The 17,773-nt window shown below is 39.7% G+C and overlaps 1 long non-coding RNA gene across 1 annotated transcript; it reads right to left on the bottom strand.

Annotated features, from left to right (window-relative positions):
* Nucleotides 1-10,881: 10,881 nt before the first annotated feature.
* Nucleotides 10,882-16,863, bottom strand: LOC134759611 (uncharacterized). The gene is made up of 2 exons (XR_010136064.1): nucleotides 15,797-16,863; nucleotides 10,882-14,337 (listed from the first exon to the last, which is right to left on the bottom strand). It is a non-coding gene; the product is annotated as an uncharacterized LOC134759611 (long non-coding RNA).
* Between the last annotated feature and the right edge of the window lie 910 nt (nucleotides 16,864-17,773).

The raw sequence follows: 17,773 nt of genomic DNA, 5'->3' as shown, positions 1-17,773 counted from the left end.
TTTCTGCATTTCCATCTGAGGTACCGGGTTCATCTCACTAGGGAGTGCCAGACAGTGGGCACAGGTCAGTGGGTGCGCGCATCGTGCGCGAGCCTAAGAAGGGCGAGGCATTGCCTCACTCGGGAAGCGCAAGCGGTCAGGGAGTTCCCTTTCCTAGTCAAAGAAAGGGGTGACAGACGGCACCTGGGTCACCTGGGCAGTATTTGGGTCACTCCCACCAAAATACTGTGCTTTTCCGACGAGCTTAAAAAACGGCACACCAGGAGATTAATATCCCGCACCTGGCTCAGAGGGTCCTACGCCCACGGAGTCTCGCTGATTGCTAGCACAGCAGTCTGAGATCAAACAGCAAGTCGGCAGCGAGGCTGGGGGAGGGGCGCCCGCCATTGCCCAGGCTTGCTTAGGTAAACAAAGCAGCCAGGAAGCTCGAACTGGGTGGAGCCCACCACAGCTCAAGGAGGCCTGCCTGCCTCTGTAGGCTCCACCTCTGGGGGCAGGGCACAGACAAACAAAAAGACAGCAGTAACCTCTGCAGACTTAAATGTCCCTGTCTGACAGCTTTGAAGAGAGCAGTGGTTCTCCCAGCACGCAGCTGGAGATCTGAGAATGGGCAGACTGCCTCCTCAAGTGGGTCCCTGACCCCTGACCCCCGAGCAGCCTAACTGGGAGGCACCCCCCAGCAGGGGCAGAATGACACCTCACGTGGCCAGACGGGTACTCCAACAGACCTGCAGCTGAGGGTCCTGTCTGTTAGAAGGAAAACTAACAAGCAGAAAGGACATCCACACCAAAAACCCATCTGTACATCACCATCATCAAAGACCAAAAGTAGATAAAACCACAAAGATGGGGAAAAAACAGAGCAGAAAAACTGGAAACTCTAAAAACCAGAGTACCTCTCCTCCTCCAAAGAATGCAGTTCCTCACCAGCAACGGAACAAAGCAGGACGGAGAATGACTTTGACGAGCTGAGAGAAGAAGGCTTCAGACAATCAAATTACTCCGAGCTACGGGAGGATATTCAAACCAAAGGCAAAGAAGTTGAAAACTTTGAAAAAAATTTAGAAGAATGTATAACTAGAATAACCAATACAGAGAAGTGCTTAAAGGAGCTGATGGAGCTGAAAACCAAGGCTCGAGAACTACGTGAAGAATGCAGAAGCCTCAGGAGCCGATGCGATCAAATGGAAGAAAGGGTATCAGCAATGGAAGATGAAATGAATGAAATGAAGCAAGAAGGGAAGTTTAGGGAAAAAAGAATAAAAAGAAACGAGCAAAGCCTCCAAGAAATGTGGGACTATGTGAAAAGACCAAATCTATGTCTGATTGGTGTACCTGAAAGTGACGGGGAAAATGGAACTAAGTTGGAAAACACTCTGCAGGATATTATCCAGGAGAACTTCCCCAATCTAGCAAGGCAGGCCAACATTCAGATTCAGGAAATATAGAGAACGCCACAAAGATACTCCTCGAGAAGAGCAACTCCAAGACACATAATTTCAGATTCACCAAAGTTGAAATGAAGGAAAAAATGTTAAGGGCGGCCAGAGAGAAAGGTCGGGTTACCCTCAAAGGAAAGCCCATCAGACTAACAGCGGATCTCTTGGCAGGTTGGGTTACCCTCAAAGGAAAGCCCATCAGACTAACAGCGGATCTCTTGGCAGAAACTCTACAAGCCAGAAGAGAGTGGGGGCCAATATTCAACATTCTTAAAGAAAAGAATTTTCAACCCAGAATTTCATATCCAGCCAAACTAAGCTTCATAAGTGAAGGAGAAATAAAATACTTTACAGACAAGCAAATGCTGAGAGATTTTGTCACCACCAGGCCTACCCTAAAAGAGCTCCTGAAGGAAGCGCTAAACTTGGAAAGGCACAACCGGTACCAGCCGCTGCAAAATCATGCCAAAATGTAAAGACCATCGAGACTAGGAAGAAACTGCATCAACTAACGAGCAAAATAGCCAGCTAACATCATAATGACAGGATCAAATTCACACATAACAATATTAACTTTAAATGTAAATGGACTAAATTCTCCAATTAAAAGACACAGACTGGCAAATTGGATAAAGACTCAAGACCCATCAGTGTGCTGTATTCAGGAAACCCATCTCACGTGCAGAGACACACATAGGCTCAAAATAAAAGGATGGAGGAAGATCTACCAAGCAAATGGAAAACAAAAAAAGGCAGGGGTTGCAATCCTAGTCTCTGATAAAACAGACTTTAAACCAACAAAGATCAAAGAGACAAAGAAGGCCATTACATAATGGTAAAGGGATCAATTCAACAAGAAGAACTAACTATCCTAAATATATATGCACCCAATACAGGAGCACCCAGATTCATAAAGCAAGTCCTGAGTGACCTACAAAGAGACTTAGACTCCCACGCATTAATAATGGGAGACTTTAACACCCCACTGTCAACATTAGACAGATCAACGAGACAGAAAGTCAACAATGATACCCAGGAATTGAACTCAGCTCTGCACCAAGCAGACCTAATAGACATCTACAGAACTCTCCACCCCAAATCAACAGGATATACATTTTTTTCAGCACCACACCACACCTATTCCAAAATTGACCACATACTTGGAAGTAAAGCTCTCCTCAGTAAATGTAAAAGAACAGAAATTATAACAAACTATCTCTCAGATCACAGTGCAATCAAGCTAGAACTCAGGATTAAGAATCTCACTCAAAACCGCTCAACTACATGGAAACTGAACAACCTGCTCCTGAATGACTACTGGGCACATAACGAAATGAAGGCAGAAATAAAGATGTTCTTTGAAACCAATGAGAACCAAGACACAACATACCAGAATCTCTGGGATGCATTCAAAGCAGTGTGTAGAGGGAAATTTATAGCACTAAATGCCCACAAGAGAAAGCAGGAAAGATCCAAAATTGACACCCTAACATCACAATTAGAAGAACTAGAAAAGCAAGAGCAAACATATTCAAAAGCTAGCAGAAGGCAAGAAATAACTAAAATCAGAGTAGAACTGAAGGAAATAGAGACATAAAAAACCCTTCAAAAAATTAATGAATCCAGGAGCTGGTTTTTTGAAAGCATCAACAAAATTGATAGACCGCTAGCAAGATTCATAAAGAAAAAAAGAGAGAAGAATCAAATAGATGCAATAAAAAATGATAAAGGGGATATCACCACCGATCCCACAGAAATACAAACTACCATCAGAGAATACTACAAACACCTCTACGCAAATAAACTAGAAAATCTAGAAGAAATGGATAAATTCCTCGACACATACACTTTCCCAAGACTAAACCAGGAAGAAGTTGAATCTCTGAATAGACCAATAACAGGAGCTGAAATTGTGGCAATAATCAATAGCTTACCAACCAAAAAAAGTCCAGGACCAGATGGATTCACAGCCGAATTCTATCAGAGGTACAAGGAGGAACTGGTACCATTCCTTCTGAAACTATTCCAATCAATAGAAAAAGAGGGAATCCTCCCTAACTCATTTTATGAGGCCAGCATCATCCTGATACCAAAGCCTGGCAGAGACACAACCAAAAAAGAGAATTTTAGGCCAATATCCTTGATGAACATTGATGCAAAAATCCTCAATAAAATACTGGCAAACCGAATCCAGCAGCACATGAAAAAGCTTATCCACCATGATCAAGTGGGCTTCATCCCTGGGATGCAAGGCTGGTTCAATATAGGCAAATCAATAAATGTAATCCAGCATATAAACAGAACCAAAGACAAAAACCACATGATTATCTCAATAGATGCAGAAAAGGCCTTTGACAAAATTCAACAACACTTCATGCTAAAAACTCTCAATAAATTAGGTATTGATGGGACGTATCTCAAAATAATAAGAGCTATCTATGACAAACCCACAGCCAATATCATACTGAATGGGCAAAAACTGGAAGCATTCCCTTTGAAAACTGGCACAAGACAGGGATGCCATCTCTCACCACTCCTATTCAACATAGTGTTGGAAGTTCTGGCCAGGGCAAGTAGGCAGGAGAAGGAAATAAAGGGTATTCAATTAGGAAAAGAGGAAGTCAAATTGTCCCTGTTTGCAGACGACATGATTGTATATCTAGAAAACCCCATTGTCTCAGCCCAAAATCTCCTTAAGCTGATAAGCAACTTCAGCAAAGTCTCAGGATACAAAATCAATGTACAAAAATCACAAACATTCTTACACACCAATAACAGACAAACAGAGAGCCGAATCATGAGTGAACTCCCATTCACAATTGCTTCAAAGAGAATAAAATACCTAGGAATCCAACTTACAAGGGATGTGAAGGACCTCTTCAAGGAGAACTACAAACCACTGCTCAAGGAAATAAAAGAGGATACAAACAAATGGAAGAACATTCCATGCTCATGGGTAGGAAGAATCAATATTGTGAAAATGGCCATACTGCCCAAGGTAATTTATAGATTCAATGCCATCCCCATCAAGCTACCAATGACTTTCTTCACAGAACTGGAAAAAACTACTTTAAAGTTCATATGGAACCAAAAAAGAGCCCGCATCGCCAAGTCAATCCTAAGCCAAAAGAACAAAGCTGGAGGCATCACACTACCTGACTTCAAACTATACTACAAGGCTACAGTAACCAAAACAGCATGGCACTGGTACCAAAACAGAGATATAGATCAACGGAACAGAACAGAGCCCTCAGCAATAACGCCGCATATCTACAACTATCTGATCTTTGACAAACCTGACAAAAACAAGCAATGGGGAAAGGATTCCCTATTTAATAAATGGTGCTGGGAAAACTGGCTAGCCATATGTAGTAAGCTGAAACTGGATCCCTTCCTTACACCTTATACAAAAATCAATTCAAGATGGATTAAAGACTTAAACGTTAGACCTGAAACCATAAAAACCCTAGAAGAAAACCTAGGCATTACCATTCAGGACATAGGCATGGGCAAGGACTTCATATCTAAAACACCAAAAGCAATGGCAACAAAAGCCAAAATTGACAAATGGGATCTAATTAAACTAAAGAGCTTCTGCACAGCAAAAGAAACTACTATCAGAGTGAACAGGCAACCTACAAAATGGGAGAAAATTTTCACAACCTACTCATCTGACAAAGGGCTAATATCCAGAATCTACAATGAACTCAAACAAATTTACAAGAAAAAAACAAACAACCCCATCAAAAAGTGAGCGAAGGACATGAACAGACACTTCTCAAAAGTAGACATTTATGCAGCCAAAAAACACATGACAAAATGCTCACCATCACTGGCCATCAGAGAAATGCAAATCAAAACCACAATGAGATACCATCTCACACCAGTTAGAATGGCAATCATTAAAAAGTCAGGAAACAACAGGTGCTGGAGAGGATGTGGAGAAATAGGAACACTTTTACACTGTTGGTGGGACTGTAAACTAGTTCAACCCTTGTGGAAGTCAGTGTGGTGACTCCTCAGGGATCTAGAACTAGAAATTCCATTTGACCCAGCCATCCCATTACTGGGTATATACCCAAAGGACTATAAATCATGCTGCTATAAAGACACATGCACACGTATGTTTATTGCGGCATTATTCACAATAGCAAAGACTTGGAACCAACCCATATATCCAACAATGATAGACTGGATTAAGAAAATGTGGCACATATACACCATGGAATACTATGCAGCCATACAAAATGATGAGTTCATGTCCTTTGTAGGGACGTGGATGAAATTGGAAATCATCATTCTCAGTAAACTATCTCAAGAACAAAAAACCAAACACTGCATATTCTCACTCATAGGTGGGAATTGTACAATGAGAACACATGGACACAGGAAGGGGAACATCACACTCTAGGGACTGTTATGGGGTAGGGGGAGGGGGGAGGGATAGCATTGGGAGACATACCTAATGCTAGATGACGAGTTAGTGGGTGCAGCGCACCAGCATGGCACATGTATACATATGTAACTAACCTGCACATTGCACACATGTACCCTAAAACCTAAAGTATAATAATAGTAAATAAAAATAAATTAATTAATTAAAAAAAAAAAGTCAGAAACACTTAAAATGTATTCTTTCTGAAGCCTGCTGCCTGGAGGCTTCATCTGCATGATAAAACTTTGGTCTTCAAACCTTTTATCGTAGCTCAGACATTCCTTTCTATTGATAATAACTCTTTTAACCAATTACCAATCAGAAATTTTTTTATTCTACCTATAAATCTGGGAGCCCCGACCTGCACTCTGCTTCAAGTTGTCCCGCCTTTCTGGACTGAACCAATGTATATCTTAAATGTATTTGATTGATGTCTCATGTCTCCCTAAAATGTATAAAACTAAGCTGCACTCAACCACCTTGGGCCCGTGTTCTCAGGGCCTCCTGAGTGAGGGCTGTGTCATGGGCCATGCTCACTCTAATTTGGCTCAGAATAAATCTCTTTTTAATAATACTTTTCAATTTAATAATAATTTTTAATAATAAAATAAACATTTTACAGAAAAAAAAGAATTCCACTTAGAATATCCTCAAAAACTATACAATTATTAGATATATATTTCTATATATATCTAGATGTATCTATATATATTTATATTTATATATAAGTACATATATAAATATATATATTTCCACATATATAGAAATATATATATATATATATTTAGATGGAAGTCTCACTCTGTCACCCAGGCTGGAGTGCAGTGGCGTGATCTCAACCCACTGCAAACTCCGCCTCCCTGGCTCAAGCGATTCTCCTGCCTCAGCCTCCTGAGTAGCTGGAACTACAGGCACACGCTACCATGCCTGGCTAATTTTTGTATTTTTAGTAGACACAAGGTTTCACCATGTTGGCCAGGCTGGTCTTGAACTCCTGACCTCCAGTGATCCCCCACCTCGGCCTCCCAAAATGCTGGGATTACAGGCATGATCCACCATGCCCAGCCAGAAGTAATTTTTTTAAAAAGAAACAAAGATGCAAGATTTCTACATCAAAAATTACAAAACTTGGCAGGGAGAAACTGCAGACCTAAAAAAATGGAGAAATATACCATGTTGACAGCTTGGAAAACTCAAAACTAAGATGTGATTTATCTTGCCTATCATTCTCTTGCAATATAAAATGTGCTGCACATCCTGGATTCCCTTTTCAGAACTGAGGCATTTCCTCAGCTGCTTGGAGTGTTGGCCACTTATGGTCCTCAGCTGAATCTCTTTCTTAGAATTACTCTTGGCTGAAGAGAGCCCTTTCGGACAGGCTTCTTTCAATGATTGTTGCATGCAGAAATAAAGCTATAGCCCCCTTCCCTTAAGGTGGAACAACTCTGAAGGGCCATCTCAGCTTCAGAGCTCCCTGTAGAATGGATTGAGGCCCTTGTTGCAACTGTGTTGCAGTTTGACTTCCCCCTTGCCTAATCCTTCTTTCCTCAGGCCTCACAGGTATTGTTCATAAAAGCACTAGGTAATAAACTGCCTGGTTGTAAATATCAGAGTCTCAGAGTCTGTTTCCTGGGAACCTCACCTAATATAATACCTAAATTGATCCATAGATTTAAATGCAGTTCCAATCAAAATCCCTCTAGATTGTTTTCTAGAAATAGGTAAGTTGATTATAAAATGTATAGGAAATGTGAAAGACCTAGAAGAGCCAAAATAACCCTTAAAAATAGAAGCAAACATAGAGGACACACACAATCTAATTTCTAATCTAACTCTAAAACAAAAGAATCAAGCAAGTATGATATTGGCTTAAGATAAATATGGAATGGAACAGAATAGAGAATCCAGAAATAAACCCAATTCGGTGAATTGATTTTTGACATGGACACGAATATGCCGATTTAATGGAAAAAGGAAAGTCTTTTCAACACATAGTGCTGGTACAATTGAATAAATATATAGAAAAAAATAATTTCAACTTCTACTTCATACCATACACAAAAATTAATTTGGGATTAATTATGGACTTACATGTAAGGGTTAATACTAGAAAGTTTTTAGAAAAAAACAAAATAGAATATCTGCAAACTTAGAGTTGGTAAAGATATCTTAGAGAGGATATAAAATGCAATAAACATAAAAAGAAATACTGATAAATTGAATTTCATTAAAGTTAAAAACTTCTCACCAAAAAATAGCATTAAGAAAATAAAAAGGCATCCATCAAAGAGAAAATATTTGTAATACATACATCCAACAAAGGACTTGTATCCAGAATATACAGAGGCTTCTATATATCAATAATAAAAACACACACAACTCAGTAAAAATAGTGGGCAAAATATCTCAACAGACCATTATAAAAATACACCAATGGCCAACAGGCACATGAAAAGATGATTAACAGCATTGTCATCAGAGCCATACTCATTTAAACCACAATGAGACACGCATCCCACTAAAGTTAAACCATTAAAGTGGCTTAATGGCCAGGCATGGTGACTCATGCCTGTAATTCCAGCACTTTTGGGAGGCCGAGGTGGGCGGATTGCCTGAGGTCACGGGTTCAAGATCAGCCTGGCCAAAATGGTGAAACTCCGTCTTTACTACAAATACAAAAATATTAGCCAGGCGGGTGGCAGGTGCCTATAGTCCCAGCTGCTCTGGAGGCTGAGGCAGGAGAATCGCTTGAACCCGGGAGGCGGAGGTTGCAGTGAGCCAAGACTGCGCCATTGTACTCCAGCCTGGGCAACAGAGTGAGACTCTGTCTCAAAAAAAAAAAAGCCTTAAGGTAAGTGTTGGTAAGGAAGAACAATTGGAATTCACATACATGACTGTGGGAATGAAAAATGGTACAAAAACTTGGGGAAAACTGACAGCTTGTTAAAAGTTAAATCTACCTCTACCCTATACTTTCCTAGTTATAGAGTAACTTTCTAAAATAAACTACTTATACATGCAACAACATGGTTGCACCACAAAAACATGATACTGAACAACAACAACAAAACAGACACAGAAGAATATATATTTCATGATTCCATTTTTTTATATTCAAGAATAGGTAAACTAACTTATGATGATAGACATCAGTACAGTTGCTTATGGGAAAGGTGACTAAAAGGGGTCTGTATTAGTTCATTTTCGTACTGCTATGAAGAAGTACCTGAGACTGGGTAATTAATAAAGAAAAAGAGGTTTAGTAGACTCACAGTTCCACATGGCTAGGGAGCACTCACAATCACAATGGAAGGTGAAAGAGGAGCAAAGTCACGTTTTACATGGTGGTAGGTAAGAGTGCATGTGTGGGGGAATTGCCCTTTATAAAACCATCAGATCTTGTGAGACTTATTCACTATCATGAGAACAGCATGGGAAAAACCCGCCCTCATGATTCAATTACCTCCCACTGGGTCCCTCCCATGACATGTGGGGATTACGGGAGGACAAGTCAAGATGAGATTTGGGTGGGGACACAGCCAAACCATATCAGGGTCATTGGGAACTTTCTGGGGTGATAAAAATATTCTACATCTTGAGTTGGTTGATAATATATACATTTATCAGAACTCATTAAATTATATAATTAATACCACTTAATCTCACTGTATATAAAGTGAGATTACCTTTAAAAACATCCATAAAAAATATTGAATCCTAGCAAGCAGATATGCTTTTTGCAGGTATATGAGTTAGCAATTCTGAAATTATTTTATGTGTGAGCAAATGAACATTTTATATGGGAGCAAATGAATGAAATATGTGAGTAAATGAATTATTTTATGTGTGAGCAAATGAACATGAACATATATATATATATATTCACTTATGTATATAAAGGACGGTGGGAGTGAGGTTTCTCACTGCTGGAGAAGGCAGTTGCAAATCTGGACAATGGGAAGACTTGAATGGAACCTGCAGCATTGGATTAGAATTGGGAGTATCTGTATGAACTTAACGTTTTTAAAGATAGGTAGATAAGTACATGATAAAGTCAGGTAGATAGATGATAGATTATATGATAGATAGATAGATAGATAGATAGTAGATAGACAGATGTTTTCTAATTTACGCCTACTGAGAAGGCCTAGAAGCAATAGCTCCTGTAACAATGAGCACACAAAGAGCCCATAGCTTTGTTTGTAAATACTATTCCCTACTTGAAGGAACCAGGGTTCTTTGTAGAAGTAGCTGATTCCAAGGCTGGGGCAGGAAAAAGACAAAATGAGCCTGGAACATCATGCCAGAAAGTAAGGAAGTGCTCCAAGATAAATGGGAACATAGGAAAAGGACATAGGAGCCAGTTTAAAAAGGCTATCACTAGCCAAATCTGCCTCAAGAGAGCATCAAAATGTATTGGAAAATGTAAGGAATATAACATACTGAATAAGATGAGTCACTAAGTTCATATGGATATAAATAAATATGCAATACATAAATTAATGGGAGAGAAAGGAAAGCTCTTCTGTACAGAATAATAGCAACTGATAAACGTAGAAGAAATACTGGAATTTGAAAATCACCAATGGAAGCTAAAATTAGTGGTTGAAAACTTCATGAGGAACAGCATATTTATAAAGTCTTTAAGAATCTGCTCACAAAGTACTTATTAATTATAAAGGGATGGTGGCTCATGCCTGTAATCCCAGCACTTTGGGAGGCTGAGATGGGTGGATCACCTGAGGTCAGTAGTTCCAGACTAGCCTGGCCAACATGACAAAACCCCATCTCTACTAAAAATACAAAAAAATTAGCTGGATGTGGTGGTGCACACTTATAATCTCAGCTTCTCAGGAGGCTGAGGGAGGTGAATCCCCTGAACCTGGGAGGTGGAGGTTGCAGTGAGCCGAGATCATGCCACTGAACTCCAGCCTGGGCAACAGAACAAGACTGTCTCCAAAAAACCCCAAAAAAATTATAAAGGGAGAAAAAAATAACAACATTGAAGAACCAGACAGATACCACTTTAATCAAGTAATCAAGGTTCAGAATCAAGTATATATATGTGTGTTTACGTATATACTTGTGTGTCCAGAATTGGTGGGTTCTTGGTCTCGCTAACTTCAAGAATGAAGCCGCAGACCCTCGCGGTGAGTGTTACAGTTCTTAAACGTGGTGTGTCCAGAGTTTGTTCCTTCTGATGTTCGGATGTGTCCCCAGTTAGTCCTTCTGGTGGGTTCGTGGTCTCGCTGACTTCAGGAGTGAAGCTGCAGACCTTCGCAGTGAGTGCTACAGCTCTTAAAGGCGGTGCATCCAGAGTTGTTTGCTCCTCCCGCTGGGTTCGTTGTCTCGCTGACTTCAGGAGTGAAGCTGCAGACCTTTGCGGTGAGTGTTACAGCTCACAAATGTGGCAGGGACCCAAAGAGTGAGCAGCAGCAAGATTTATTGCAAAGAGCGAAAGAACAAAGCTTCCATAGCGTGGAAGGGGACCCGAGTGGGTTGCCGCTGCTGGCTCCTGTGGCCTGCTTTTATTCCTTTATTTGGCCCCACTTACATCCTGCTGATTGGTCCATTTTACAGAGCACTAATTGGTCCATTTTACAGAGTGCTGATTGGTCCATTTTACAGAGTGCCGATTGGTGCATTTACAGCCCTTTAGCTAGACACAGAGTGCTGATTGGTGCATTTACAATCCTTTAGCTAAACACAGAAGTTCTCCAAGTCCCCACCTGATTAGCTAGACACAGAGCGCTGATTGGTGCATTTACAAACCTTCAGCTAGACACAGAGTGCTGATTGGTGCGTTTACAATCCTTTAGCTAGACACAGAAGTTATCCAAGTCCCCACCCGATTAGCTAGACACAGAGCACTGATTGGTGCGTTTACAATCCTTTAGCTAGACAGAAAAGTTCTCCAAGTCCCCATCTGACCCAGAAGCCCAGCCAGCTTCACCTCTCACTTGTGTGTATGTGAGGGGATAAGTATATGAGAGAAGGAAGAAAAAAGAGGTGAGAGAGAATGATGAAGCAACTAAAGCAAAATATAAATCATTGGTACATCTAGGCAATGGGTATATGGAAATTCTTTGTACAATGTTGGCAACTTTTTAATACTTTTAAAATTATATTGAAATCAAAGCAAATGATGGCTGCTTGAACCACAGTAGTAGGGGTGCATGTCCTAAGAAACAGTCAGATTTCTGAACATATTTCAGAAGTAGAGTCCAAAGGATTTGCTGACAGCTGGGCTTGGGGTGTGAAAGACAGGCATCAAAGACGACTCCAAGGTTTGGAACCAAAGCCAATGGAAGGAAGAAGTAAACATTTATTTAGATGGGAAAACAGTGGGTGGAGAAAGTGTGCAGACGTGGGAATCAGGATGAGCTAGGACCTAGGATGTTTGAGCTGTCTATCAGCCATCCAAGTAGAGCTGTTCAGTAAGCCATTGAAATACATATCTGGAGTTTGGGGGAGAAGTCTGAGCTGCAAATATAAAGTTGGTAGTCATCAGTTTATTTAAAGCTGTGAGATGATTTAGGGAATTAACACAGAAGACTGGATTGAGACATTCTTGATAAAGACCTTCCTATTCTCAATCTATAAATAGTATGTAAACCCACAGTCTGTATTTAGCTATTTGCATCCTCATAGAGGAGTTCAATATCTTCCACTAATTTATTCACTTACATTTTCTAAAACAAGTATTTATTATTTTCAGTATGCAAGGCACCATCTCCATATGCCTATTATGCAAGCACCAACATGTCTATAAGATTCCACCTAGGTGATATGAATTAGTAGGTAGCAAGAACAAACAATCTAGAGTCATATATCTTATCATTCTGCCTATGCTGCTTAACTGCCTCCTAGAAATTTATTGCCCTGATAAACTACAAATATGTTTTAGGTAATATTGTGCAATGCCTTTGCAAGATAAAACACATAACTCTATTTTCTCACCACTTCTGGGAGAGCAAGGGACAAAGCTTATCACTATTTTGTTTACTTGTTTTTTAAAAATAAATCTACTGCTCATGAAAGGTTACAATAAATTGGAGAAAACTTAACCCAAAGACCCCTAGAACTGAGTTTTCTATGTCAAATCAACCCATGACCTCTGTGAGGCAATGCCTTCCCAAACTAAACAGTTATAGAAAAATTTATTCAATCCTTTGGTTGTTTTGGCTTCTTTTTTTTCTCACCTTTTCTTTTAAATTTTATTGTAAAATTAAACACTAATACAGAAAAACCACACGAATCAAATGTATAGCTTACTGAATTACTATAAGACAAACACCTCCAAGGTCATGAAACAGAACTTCACCACTTGCCTTGGAAACCCCCTCAATGTGCCCAGCCCAATCACAGTCTCTCCCTTCCCCATAAGTAACCACCATCCTGACTTGTTCCTCTGGTCTCTATTTCCTGCCAATAGGACGCTGAATCCAGAGACAGGGTCTGATTCAGGTTCTATTCCCTTGACAAATTTATAGGCAGTGTTTTTGAAGACTATAGAGGCATATTGTATCTGGTTGTCTCTGTGATTTTAGAAACTGTTGATACTAAACGACTACAGCCACTCATCAGAGGTTGCAAAATGGTGATATTCTAGTTCTATCGTTTCTTTTTCATTTCTTAGTTAGAATACTTTCATAAAGTGACACTTCCCCTTATCCACTATTTGTTTACAGAGTAAAACGTTTCATATAGGAAATGAAGGATAAATGTTTGGTTTTTTGGCTCTATTTACCAAGATAATGATTTCATTTCGTATCCTCCAAAACTAATAATTATGTTTTTATATTATCATGAAATCATGGATTTAAACCTATTTGATGAATTTTAATCCATTATTATCATTATTAACATTAGCAATTATCATTATTAACTCAAAATTTTCCATCTTTGGCAATGGTAGCCTCTTCAGGTTGACTCCTGAGTCCTTTAGACATGACCCTAGTTGTCTTTGATAGCTCCCTAACCATCTGATATGACAAGATGTTCCAGGGTCGTCTTGTTCATTTCCTGCATTACACCTGGAATCAGCAATATCTCCAAAGAGACCTGGTCCTTTGCAGTGATGAATGGTATTGTAAAACCACAAAATAGATGCTAGAGATGTTTACCGCTGCTGTGTAGTTATTGTTTCTAGGTCTTTTTCTTTTTCTTTTTTTTTTGAGACAGAGTTTCGGCCTCGTTGCCCAGGCTGAAGTGCAATGGCATGATCTTGGCTTACGGCAACCTCCACCTCCTGCGTTCAAGCGATTCTCCTGCCTCAGCCTCCTGAGTAGCTGGGATTACAGGCATGCGGCACCACACCTGGCTAATTTTGTATTTTTAATAGAGACGGGGTTTTTCCATGTTGGTCAGGCTGGTCTCGAACTCCCAACCTTAGGTGATCTGCCCGCCTCAGCCTCCCAAAGTCCTGGGATTACTGCCTCTGTGTCTTTTCAGTGGACATATCTGGGAATAAAATAAGACAAAGGATCACATAGGTTTGTATTGATATCTTCACTGAGGTTTTATTTAATCTCTTCTCTACTTTAGTATCACCTTTCTTCCATATCAAGGAAGAATCTTGGTTCTCAAGGACAAAGGCGATGATAGATTTAATATCTCAGAATTATTCATTTGTTTTATTCTATTTTATACACAGTCTCAGAATGGCAATAGTAAGACTAATACCAATATAACCAATGAAATTATTCCCCCTCTCCATTTTAAACAGTTGATTAGCATTCTTTCTTAGCCCTCAGTTAGTCTTCATTCTAGGGACCCATGTACTCAATGTTCACCAACAGTCCTTATAGTAGTCAATATTTGTCTAGTTATTTTATCTGAACCTCATTTTCTAAAAGATTTTTCAGGTAGGGCTCATGAGAATAATATTCCCGGAGTTCTGTTGGTGCCTATTATAGTTGAAAGTCATGCTAGATATAGAATTCACACTTGTTTCCATGAGGATTTTAAATATCTTAATCCATATTTTTTTGCATACAGCATTAGTGTTAAAAAGTATAATAATCTCTTTTCCTTATAAACAATGTGCTCATTTTTTCTTTTTTCTTTTCCTTTTTTTTTTTTTGAGACGGAGTCTCGCTCTGTTGCGCAGGCTGGAGTGCAGTGGTGCGATCTCGGCTCACTGCAACCTCCCCCTCCCAGGTTCGAGCGATTCTTCTGCCTCAGCCTCCCCAGCAGCTGGGACTACAGGCGCCCGCCACCACGCCCAGCTAATTTTTTGTGTTTTTAGTAGAGACGGCGTTTAACCGTGTTAGCCAGGATGGTTTCGATCTTCTGACCTTGTGATCTGCCCGCCTTGGCCTCCCGAAGTGCTGGGATTATAGGCATGAGCCACTGCGCCTGGCCAGCAATGCGCTCATTTTTTTCTAGATACTCAAAGGATATCTTCTTTTTTATTTTTTTGAGGCAGAATCTCATTCTGTAGCCCAGACTGGAGTGCAGTGGTGCAATCTCAGCTCACTGCCACCTCCGCCTCCCGGGTTCAAGAGATTCTCCTGCCTCAGCCTCCCGAGCAGCTGGGATTACAGGTGCACTTCACCACGCCCAGCTAATTTTTGTATTTTTAGTAGAGACGGGGTTTTGCCATGTTAGCCAGGCTGCTCTGAACTTCTGACCTCAGGTGATCCACCTGCCTTGGCCTCCCAAAGTGCTAGGATTACAGGCATAAGCCACTGCACCCGGTTACTCATTTTTTGCTTTTAATTTTTAAATATTTTATATTTAAATTTTTTTTCATTTGGAAGTAATTTCATATTGGCAGAGAAAGTCGTAAAAAATAGGACAAAAAATTTCTATCTACCGTTTACCTATTCCTCGAATGTTAATATCTTCCATGCTTACAGTACAATTATCAAAATCAGGAAATTAACACTGATATAACTCTATTGTGTAATGTACAGACCTTACTCAAATTTTATCAATTGTTCCGTGACGGTCCTTTTCTTCATCAGGATTCAGTCCAGCATCACACATGGCATTTAGTTCTCTCTCCTTAGTTTCTTTTAACTTTGAACAGTTGCTCCATCTTTCCTTGTCCATATTTTTGAAAAGTGTGGGCCAGTTCTTTTGTAGACTGTCCCCCACTTTGGGTTTATCTGACATTTCCTCATGATTAAATATCAGTCAGGATTTTTCAGCTTTGGCACTACTGACATTTTGGGCCAGATAGTGTTGTAGGAGGCTGTGCTCTGCGTTGTGTTTATTGTATGTTTAATAGCATCCTTGGCCTTTACTCACTCAATGCCAGTAGTATTTTTCCAGTCTTGACAATCAAAAAGTCTCCAAACATTTTCAGATATCTCCTGAGTGTGAGAGGAAATGAATCCCAGCTGAGAACCACTAATTTATGTATTTTTGGCAGGCAATATACTCGACTGATTGGATGAGGGCCACTCACATTATGGACGGGAATGTGCTTTATTCAAAGTTCACTGATTGAAATGTTAATCTCATCCAAAAATGCCCCTACAAAACATCCAGAATAATGTTTGACCAAATATCTGGGAACCATGGTCCAGCCACGTTGACATATAAACTTCAATATATTTCAGGTTTATGTGATTTACAGCCAAAATCATTCCTGATACATAGTGCTATTTGAAATTTATGAAATTACTTTAATATTCCAAACATTTCTCTTCCTAGTTCACCTTAACCACAACCACACAAAGTACTTCCCTGATCTGTTTTTACTTATTCTTCATCACCTACATTCTCAACCAAGATCGATGATTCTGAAAATCTTACCTCTCTATTGTATATCAAAGGTCCTAGGAAACACTTATAAATATTTACCTATCTCTAGACAGAGGATTTCTTTCCTCACTTTTATTCAATTGTTTGCTATGGTATAGACCAGTGATATCTAATATGATACCTACTAGCCACCTGTGGCAACTGAGCATTTTAAATGTGACTAGTTTGAATTGAGGTGTGCTGTAAATGTAAAATACACAGTGAAGTTTGAGCCGTTAATACAAGAAAAAATGTAAACCATCTCAATATGTTTTTACATTGATTTCATGTTGAAATGATAATATTTTGGATATATAGGATCAAATGTTATAAAACATATTAAATATTAAAATTAATTTCACTTGATTCTTTTGACTTTTTTAATGTGGCTGTTAGAAAATTTAAAATTACAGGCCGGGCGCGGTGGCTCACGCCTGTAATCCCAGCACTTTGGGAGGCCGAGGCGGGCGGATCACGAGGTGAGGAGATCGAGACCATCCTGGCTAACACGGTGAAACCCCGTCTCTACTAAAAATACAAGGAAAAAAAAACAAAAACAAAACAAAACTAGCCGGGCGTGGTGTCGGACGCCTGTAGTCCCAGCTACGCAGCTACGCAGGAGGCTGAGACAAGAGAATGGCGTGAACCCGGGAGGCGGAGCTTGCAGTGAGCCGAGATCACGCCACTGCACTCCAGCCTGGGCGACAGAGCAAGACTCCGTCTCAAAAAAAAAAAAAAAAAAAGAAAATTTAAAATTACATGTGTGGATCGCATTTGTGGCACACATTATATTTCTATTGGACAGTGTTAGTATATACATAGAAATTTTTTTTGTAATTAATCTGTCAATATTATATGTACATTTTATAGGCTTTTACGATTTTATTCAAAAATATAAGTTGATTTGTTTTATTTTTATTCTTTTAAAAGGGCTATCTGGAGCATTGTTAGCAGTTCAGAAAAACAAAAATTACAATGAAAAATCAAATGGGTAAGGAAAGGGTTATATGAACAGGGACTCGACTCAGCACTCCGTGTCCAAAAAGCTTAGCAATTTTCCCAGCTCACTGAATTGTGGGAACTCAGCTTTTCCAGGGAATAAATACGCTATTTTTAACAATTTTATTATACAATTTGTCACAGG

This window comes from Pongo abelii, chromosome 11 (assembly GCF_028885655.2).
Source record: "Pongo abelii isolate AG06213 chromosome 11, NHGRI_mPonAbe1-v2.0_pri, whole genome shotgun sequence".
Lineage (NCBI taxonomy): Eukaryota > Metazoa > Chordata > Mammalia > Primates > Hominidae > Pongo > Pongo abelii.
The sequence above is the reverse complement of the archived record's forward strand: the minus strand, read 5'-3'. Positions and strand labels throughout refer to the sequence as shown.